Source organism: Gymnoscopelus braueri, assembly GCF_963280865.1.
Source record: "Gymnoscopelus braueri genome assembly, chromosome: 10".
Lineage (NCBI taxonomy): Eukaryota > Metazoa > Chordata > Actinopteri > Myctophiformes > Myctophidae > Gymnoscopelus > Gymnoscopelus braueri.
This window is the reverse complement of record NC_137611.1, coordinates 37,968,883-37,978,778: the sequence shown is the minus strand read 5'-3', so window position 1 is coordinate 37,978,778 and position 9,896 is coordinate 37,968,883.

The window sequence follows — 9,896 nt, the reverse complement described above, 5'->3', positions numbered from 1 at the left end:
TAACTTTAGTTTTTCTTTAAAAAGTTACCTAGTATAGCTTTAAGCTCCGGAGTTCTTACAAAAGTTGAGTTGGTTTAACATACATGGTTTTAATGTAGACTCCAATAGAAGGTGACCAGCTCAATGGCCTTGATTAGAGTGTCCGCCCTGAGATTCGGTGGTTACTTTATTTGTCATGAATTGCATCATTGTAATGTAAACAGTAGGACTCCATTTAGATTTGTTGTACATTAAATATGTACAATGGCAATATTTTACTATTACATACTACAATTGCTTATTTTCTCCACCACAGGTGGTAATTTTCATGCTAGCATGCTTGTCACTCCACAGCTGAATACAAAGTAGACAATGATGTGACCCCCCCCCCCCCTGCACAAACCAAACCAAAATCTACAGTTACTGACTGATGTTTTACAATAGAAACTACACTTGTTAACCTCGACCGTGAATTTTGTAGCTGTTATGTGCTGGATTGTGTGAATACTTATGGGTTTTGTAACTGTGAGGTGTCACTTGAAGCTGACCAATCTGGCGCTCTATTTAAGCTGCTCATTCTATTATTCTCCTTGTTGTCACACACCACCACTGCTGTTGGAAAGTGTGTTTGTACTCCTCCACCACCCCAGCACCACCTGTACGCTCTCGTTTTCCCTCGTGGGCTGTTTTCCCTTGTGATGTTTGTTTTCCATTGGGGGAAAGGGGTATACCGTATACTGAATTCCTGCTCTGAAATGGTTGTCTTCTTATTACGGTATGTTGAGTAGGGAATAATGTTTAGCAAAGCCTGAAGCCTGAAGATCAAATGTAATATTCACACCTGTATTTACATTATAAATAAAAAATATTTATGTGAACTATTTGACTGAATTTGTAAAACAAATCATAAAAAGCATGTTGATTTGTGGAGATTATCACAAATATGAATTTCATAAGCCTTCGTCGCTACAGAGCTTATTATCTTAATTTAACTAAAACCCAATGCAAAAATTCCATAGGAAATCTTAGCTTAGGATCCCATGGGCTAACCTACCCTCCTTAACTTTTCATGTCGAACCAGCAAGTGAATCTGTCTTCACGCCTATTGATCGACAAGCTGTCGCATGATTGACCCCCCCTCGAGGTCCATAAATGATGTGAAAATGAACAAGCTGTTTGAGAGACACTGTAGCAGTACCTCCCCTTATGAAGCAATTGCATTTTGATGTCAATTTGCTGTGGATGAATTTGAAATGAGAGAACGTTTGAGGTTCTCTGTGAATACATTTGTGTGTTGATGTCGTAGTGGGAAATGTCATGTTTTGCTTCTCAAAACAATCTCGCAGATTAGATGAATAGTTTAGTTGAGCAATACATTTGCATTTGAGAGTGTGACAGAGGCTGATGTGTGGTGTAAAGTGACTGTACTTTACATTTTCTGCACTTATGTGATGATTCAGGCAAAACCCTACACTGTATGTGACAGCTGTTGTTTGATATCAAATTACATCTGACAATGCGCAGGTGCATACACACACAAGCCCACCTTTTACTTCCACCACACACACACACACACACACACACACACACACACACACACACACACACACACACACTTGCATACACAAATAACACATTATGTAAATGGCATACAGTATGTGTTAAGATGGCATATGCTACGGAAGCACATGCACACGCACTAATAGCATATGTTAATATGGCATATGACGCTCTCTCACACACACACGCACGCACGCACGCACACACACGCACACGCACACTCACTCACACTCACACACCAGACAGTCTCCCATGTCTATAAATGCTACCCTGTCAGGTCTTCCAGGAGTAAAATGATGTCATTAAATATTCAAGTGCTAAATGATGTCTCTCTCCTCTCCCTGTTCATCGCGTGATACATACTGTAGCTTTATCTACGGCACTGTGCTCAAAGGAGAGAATTCAACTACTGTAGTCTGCAGAGCTAGAATATCTTCTTTGTAGCAGATGGTATGATGATATAGACAAAGATCTTGGATGGAAACATATATGCTTTATTGGATTGATGTAATATTCCTGATTTTTTTAAAACATTTCTAAAAACCCTTTTTCAAACCCTTATGACGGTCACAATTAATCTGTGCATCCCGGCTACAAAACTGACAACGCCTGTCAAAGCTGATATACAGTATGTCTATCTGGGTTTCAAATTTACATATCTCTGTAAGGCAGTTGTCTGTTTTCTTGGCTTTATGTGTTCAGCAAAAGAAAAGAAAAGATGCATGCAGTGCCTAGTGCCATTTTCAACACCAGGAAAGAAAGAAGGAGAAATCTGCTGACATTCCTGTCATCTAAAAAAAAGAAAATAATTTTTAAAAAGTGCTATTTGCAGGATGTTCATGCCTGAAGTGCTGAAGTTAATTGGGTGCATGGAATGTACTGGGGAAGCACGTTCATGACGAGCCACAATAATCATGTTTTATGCTCAACATGTCACATTGCTAGTTATGATTCTGCCTCAGCAGCGTGGCCTATATTGAGTGATGAGTTTCTTTCTAATTAGATGCAAAATGCAAATCAGCAGCATGGAGGGGGGGGGGAAAGCTACAGAATACATTAGCTTCATGATACCCTTGCGTGAAGAAGCATAAAGTCGTATCATGGACATTGTTTGTTATGTCCAACAGGTGTTTGGTTCATATATACAAGTAATTGAATCTGATTTATTACCATACAGATACTATATCTGCATCTGTGATTTAGACTATAGTTAGTGTGATATACTGTAGGCTCTGTGACTGACAGTGTGAATGCTGCCTGGGTCCTCTGGGAGGTGTACTAGAGTTAGACTCACTCTGAACACTGATTAGATGGCTCCAGGCTTGTACTGTATGAATTATGCTCTTTGTGTCGATCTCTCTTCCTGTGCTCTAATGCCGTTATCAGTGGGACCGGTTTTGCAGTGGATTGCAGAGTTCAAGGGTCAAAAGTTTATCCGCTACATCGCCATATTTTAACATTTTGAACTTTTCCCATGCGGGTAGCTGCAGTCCATTCAATACAGTTATAAACCTAACTCAGGGCAAAGTAAGCCAGCAACTCACGCTGAAGCCTCTAAGTATTGGCTTTTTTGACAGGTTGCAATGGAGAAAGATAAACCTGTCAGTGTGAGTGAATAATTTCTTTCTCCCTGACATCTGCAATGGGATTTGTTGGGCTGATAGTGGATCTAGTGTGTTTGTTATAGCTCAGGGAATCGTTATAAAGACAATATGGGTGACATTCCTGGGATTACAACTAGCCTCACTAGATCGAAGGTGTGTGTGTGTGTGTGTGTGTGTGTGTGTGTGTGTGTGTGTGTGTGTGTGTGTGTGTGTGTGTGTGTGTGTGTGTGTGTGTGTGTGTGTGTGTGTGTGTGTGTGTGTGTGTGTGTGTGTGTGTGTGTGTGTGTGTACTTTCCCATGGGAAGATGGCCTGAACATGAAATAATAACTGACATCAGTTTATCTTGATGGAATGGCCTGAAGTCCAAGTTGAGAGCAAATTTTCACTTGGCAGCACTCTCTCTGAAAAGCAAGTTTATATCCACCTGTTTCCGCGGGAATTTACTGGAGCAAAAATCCTGTGTGGGAAACATCCTGCGGGGGGACCGGAAGTAGGAAATAGCGGCTCAGTGTGTTTACATTTGCCAGCAGAACGTAGCTCGTTCGCAGCGTGCATCCGTTGTCTGTCAACAACACAGTAGTCTGTAGTGTGCCTTGACTTCAGTGCGCTGACTCTCTCCCCATGCACCGCCCCCCCGCCCCCTTGCGCTTCAACTACATACAAAAGGCCCGTTCGCCGCAGTACAGCTACGTTCTGCTGGCAAATGTAAACACACTGAGCCGCTATTTCCTACTTCCGGTCCCCCCGCAGGATGTTTCCCACACAGGATTTTTGCTCCAGTAAATTCCCGCGGAAACAGGTGGATAGCACATCTCATATGACAAGCATAGACTCAACTTTGCTTCAAAATATAACAAAAAAATAGGCACTTAAAAACACTTAAAATTGTATGAAAAAACATAAAATGAGAACAAGGAATAAAGTTATTCCAATAAAACAATAGCGTGATGAAAACATGATTAAGTTAAGATGGCATTATTATTAAAAGGGAAACTAATAGTAATAATACTGAATCTAAAATGAAAGTTTTCTAGTAACCACACACTTTAGGCCTGAATAAAAAGAAATATGTTTTATTAGTCTGCTTTATTGTGCATTCAGTGAGAGTGCAACAACGTGGGAAGGAGCTACACAATTCAGATTTTAAAAGAATAAGAAGTACTATTTCTTGTTTTTTTACTGGGCGAAGAGAAGTTAAAATAGGAATGATGTGTTCAAACTTTTGTTTTTTTTTGTTAATACTCTGGCTGCATCTTTCTGAATATGCTAGAGTTTATTTAACACCTGGTTTGTCAGTCCAGCATAAACTGCTGACTGTGACAGGAAGCATCTACGTTAGATATATTCCTTAGATGATAAAATGCATTCCTTAGATGATAAAATGCATTCTAGGAGATAGATATTATATTAAGTTATTCTGAAAGTTAAGATCAGCATCCAAAGCCAGACCCAAGTATTTGGCAAACACGCAAGATTGTGCAGACAGGGGAGATAACAAAGAGTGAATCTGGTGTCTCAAAGCCTTGGGACCCACTAAAAGAATCTCTGTTTTGTCATCATTTAGCTGCAAAAATGTTTGGTCATCCAAATACAGGAACAGTTCTGCTGTGTTTTTTAGAACGTAATTCTGTTACACCTCTCAACATAACAGGGTATGAAACAATGTCATGTCTTATGGGCCACAACAAATACATGGGAAACGAGAGTTATAACTAAAAATAAGTGGTTTTATTTACAAACATAATACTGATAACAAAAATACAAACAATGAAGCAGGCATACTGCCAAATAATGCAAACATAAATGAAACACAAATGCTCTCTGTGTGGCCATGCTCAGGTGTTGCCCAGGTGGAAGTAGAAAGAAACAGGATAGTGGAAGGGCAGGTGTTTATAATCTGTGGGAGACAGTGACCAGGTGTCTCCCCTTCCCCTGAATACCTCCAACTCCACCCTCCAATCAGCACTGCAACAGAGAACCATTAATACAGAATAGAACTGGCCGTCACAATATGCACACACACACACACACACACGCACGCGCACGCGCACACACACACACACACACACACACACACACACACACACACACACACACACACACACACACACACACACACACACACACACACACACACACTGTAGGCTATATTATATACAGTACTATACTATATCAGCTTCATTCATTTTCAATATTTTGTACATGCGTGCCACTTTCACATCCATGAATACATTCAAAGTTATTTTGTTTTGTTTGTTTTTTGCTTTTTGCTTTGACTTTACGTGACTTCACTGAAGCAGATGGTAACATGGTATTCCTCATCTCCGTGTTGCCATGGAGAGTGGAAGTGATGCAGTGAATGTTGCTTTTGGCATTCATTTGAAAAGTGTTGAGATGACAAGAATCAAATTATGCACAGGTGCGCAAAGCAATCTGTTTGTTTTCCAAGGAAATTTTGAATTAATCAAAACATACTTACCGATACTGTATTCTTTATATAAACAAATTCATATTATGCACACAGATTAGTGTGCTGTTTTGATCTTCTAATGCAATCAGCATAATGTCATTGTGGCCGTATTAAGAATTGCGTTAACACTAGGCAAAGCCCAGGAGACAGAAATCTTTTTTGAAACCTTATCAAATAAAATCAAATGTTGTTGAAAACCACATAACTCGCATGTGTGCACATATTCGGGGTCTTCGACCTCACACATAACCGGGGAGAAATCCTCTTAAAATGGAAATTGTGTCATCCCAAGGGCTTTGAAAGACAACTAATAAACAACGAAGGGAATAATTCAGCCACTGTGATTGAACATCCTGTTCCGTATCATCCTGTATCCTATCTAACCAGTAAACCAATTATTACAGGAGTTTGATTGCTCACATTCATCCAATATTTCTATATATATATAATTATAGTCAAAAATCACAATAAAATCCTTAGTGTTCATTTATGCATTTGTAACCCAGAGAGAGTACAAATGTGACCAAATGGACCCGTAAGGGTGAACATGACCATATAGGCCTATGGGCAAAGCAGTCGGGTCTGTGGCTCTGGATAATATCTCCATGTATGCCAATATATGGGCATATCTGGTTTGTTTATGGTTATTTCTGAGTCATAGTGACATGCCTAGATAGGGGCGTATCGGTTTTGTTTATGTTTATGTCTGAGTCAGAGTGACGTGACCGTGGTCTGCCCAGCCGGTCTTCCCAATAGCCAATTTTATTATACAGGATAGCCCACATCTTTGTTGTCCTTGTCTAAAAAGAGACCTCACTCTTTCATTATTTAATTATTTCTTGCTTGACTGGTATAATATGTGTTACTTCCCCCTAAAGCTAGCGGTAACGGCCACTGAGATGGAGCCATGCTATTCTACCTGGCGTGTGATAACTCATATGCTCTCTCCTGTGGAATGATGTGTGAAATATGGACACCATCCCTGCCACGTTTCCACTCGGTGGCCGGTCAATCGACCTCAAAGGCCACTTAAGAATTGAGTGTGTAATATTTCATCCGATCGAATTTGCATTAAAGCCCTACTTTCCAGCCCACCTCTTCCCTTTATTTGAATCTAACCACTGGAACTGTCTCCCTTGACATTGTCTTGTGTCCCTGTTCTCACTGAATCTTGGGTAATATCTTCGATTTGGCCCCTTTATCTTAATTTGGGTCATTCCTATGCTGCCTCCTCCCAACAGACTTGGAGCTAATATGGCTGTCAAAATGTGCAAGAGGATGGAAAACAGAAGGAAGTGTTACAGTGGAGATCATGCAACAGACTATTGACCATATCCACACTGTCTGTGGCCATTTTTCCCGCAGGGAATGATGTAGCATGACGTGGCATGATGTAAGAGCAAAATAGCTGCAGTGGGAATATCGTCAGTGGATTGTAATCTTAATCTGAAAATGTCACCCTGTCAGTTTAGTTAAAACTGTTCCTTTAAAGGATCTACACCATGAATTTAAAAAAGAATAATAATATTTAATATCATATTGTTTATGTCGCTCAAACGTTTTTCAAAAGGTTTGAGCCTAAATCAAGCCTCTGATATACTCATTCCAACTAACTTCTCTCTGGCTTATAAAGCACTTTCACCTGCAATACCACATTGTCCTGTTTGGCACGGGCGCTATTGAGCCAGTTTGTATGCATGTTATCTCCTGGTTCTGTGTGGAAAAAGTAAAAAAAAATAGAAAAGAAATTTAGATTTTTTCCCCCTTTTTTTTTTGTTGGAACTGAAAAACGGGAGGGATTGTACCCTGACGTGACGTCACGTCAGGGTGCAAATCAGTTTGGCCTGTTTTGAGACCAATTTACAGAAAACCCCAGATTTGCTGTGAAAGCCTGAGTGTTCAAACTGGGGTATTTTGGGGGATAGAAGAGAGGTAGGGGAGACCAAAAACACACAAAAAAGAGTAAAAAGTTAAAATCCATGGTGTAGTCCCTTTAAAACATCTTTTTAACCCCCTTTTTTCTCCCCAATTTATTTGTGCCGCTGCAGCCCGTAGGAGTACATGCAGTGATATCACCCTACTCTCCCGGCTTCCCTACCCCGAACGCGGGTCAATTGTGTTCGTAGACGCTTGACAAAGCCGTATGCACCACGGTGGATTTGAACCCACAACCTTCACGGCGGTGGGCAGGCACTTAATCTTATACCACTGCGCCACCCGAGTGCCTTTAGTTAAAACTGTTACGAAAGTTAGGAAACTGTTCATATCCTGCATTACTATATGATGTTTGCCGTTTTTTTGTGTTGTATTGTATTATTATAAGTTGTATTATTATGATTCAAATGAATGACTATTGCATCTTTTAGAATTTCTTCCTATATCGATCTGAGTGCCTGTGATTTTATTTTATGAGGCTTCTGCGAAGTACCCTTAAAGTAAATTTACTATAGTTAAATTTATAAAGTTACTATGGTGCATGAACCGAAGCTTAGATTGCATCTTCTTCTTTTGCATTCCAGAGCCAAGATCCTCATAAAGTCATTGGACTCTCCCTCCCATATATAATTACTGCCCCACTTGGTAAGATCTGACTACAAAGTAATAAGGAGGAGGCATGTAATTGGATATTATAGAGATGAGGAAGCACAGTGGATGGGGATTTGTGAACATTCACAGTAGCTGGAAAGAGAGAAGATAGGGACTTGAAAGGCAAACAATTGTATCTTTAATGGTTGGAGTGTTACTGCCACGTTTGAGAGAGCCACTTTCAGTCCAAGTGGAGTGAAATGAAAGCGATCGCACAGTACTGTAAATGATATGCATAGCTTAGCCTCTTATATGGGACATCTGAGAGCCCATTGGCTAAAGGAAATCCAATTAGGTTTGGAGTAAACCACATTATTGCATCATTACTGTTAATTGACCTTTTGCGGACCTGTTACTGGAACAGGGAGAGAGGATGCCTTTATAGAGACAGCAACATTTAGAGACTAATAGTGAATTTTAAACACATACAACATGCACATGTTAACCACCGCTAACGAAGATCCTTCCTCGCGTCCGTTTTAACCGGGAGCAATAGAGGATCTTGTAAAGCAATTAATGAATACATTGTGATGACTCCAGTGCGGTGTCCCAGTATCAAAGGTTAGCCAGAGAATCTAATTTTACACATTTCAGGGACATGTGTCCTGAGGTGTCCCTTTGAATGCTGCATGCTTTGTAACTAAATATGGATTATTGGGTTGAGCAAAGGTGCAGTTATGATACCTATATAAAAATATATATAAATCAACACTACAGCCTCTAGTTTGAGGGCGGTATAGGCTACTGGCACATTTGGTCGATAACTGCCCAGCGCTGTGTTTTCTTCCAAGTTCCATGCAGGTACAAATGAAGTGTTCGGGTCAGCGCTCAAGTATTGTGAGCCAAAACCATCGCGTTGGGGGTGGCATTCCTTATGTGGGTGTATCTGCATTATTCTGGTGACAATGTGCAAGTTATAATAATAATAAGCCAGCACAAGTTTGACTAGTGACCAGGCCAGCCATATCTAACTGGTAAACATATATTTCTTCCCTCTTCCCTTTTTAGTTGGAGAAGACCACATACACTGGATAGGACACCGACACATTGTTGGTGAAATAAAATGCAGCAAAGGCCAATGTTCTTGTGATGGTTGTCCCTTCTCATTAGACACTTTTAGTCTTTTAGCTGTACAGATTCTGCTACTGTGCTCTGCATCCATTGCCCTGCCAATAAACATTAACGTTACCACCCTCAAACTGAGACCTATTTGTGTTATGACTCCATGATAAGAAAAAGTCCCATCTAAACAGGTACTCAACTCATAAAGCCAAAGGAGGAATCCCCTTAAAACATTACACATCAATGCTCCGCCATAGCTTGAGGCAGACGCCCAACTTGCCTCATTACATTCTCATACAGCCCTCATCAAAACCCATCTTTCATCTAGACATGGTGTTTAAGCGACCAAGAGAGCGGACTACAGCACTACCAATAGGAATTCATTCTGTGGTCTGCATGCTAGCTTTGGGTGTAATACTTTAGGGTGGACAATTTGTTATATTCCACATACAGTACAATGAGGATGCTGGCAGAGAGTTCTGTGTTAAATTTCGGTTTTCATTGTTATGTATGTTAATGTTAATGTAGTGGTAATTTTCCATTTTTGGAATAGTAGGCACAAAATATTTGTTTTGTATTTGTGTCTCAGTTTGGAACTGCATCACCTGCATGAGGATTTTCTTCTATTTTCCTT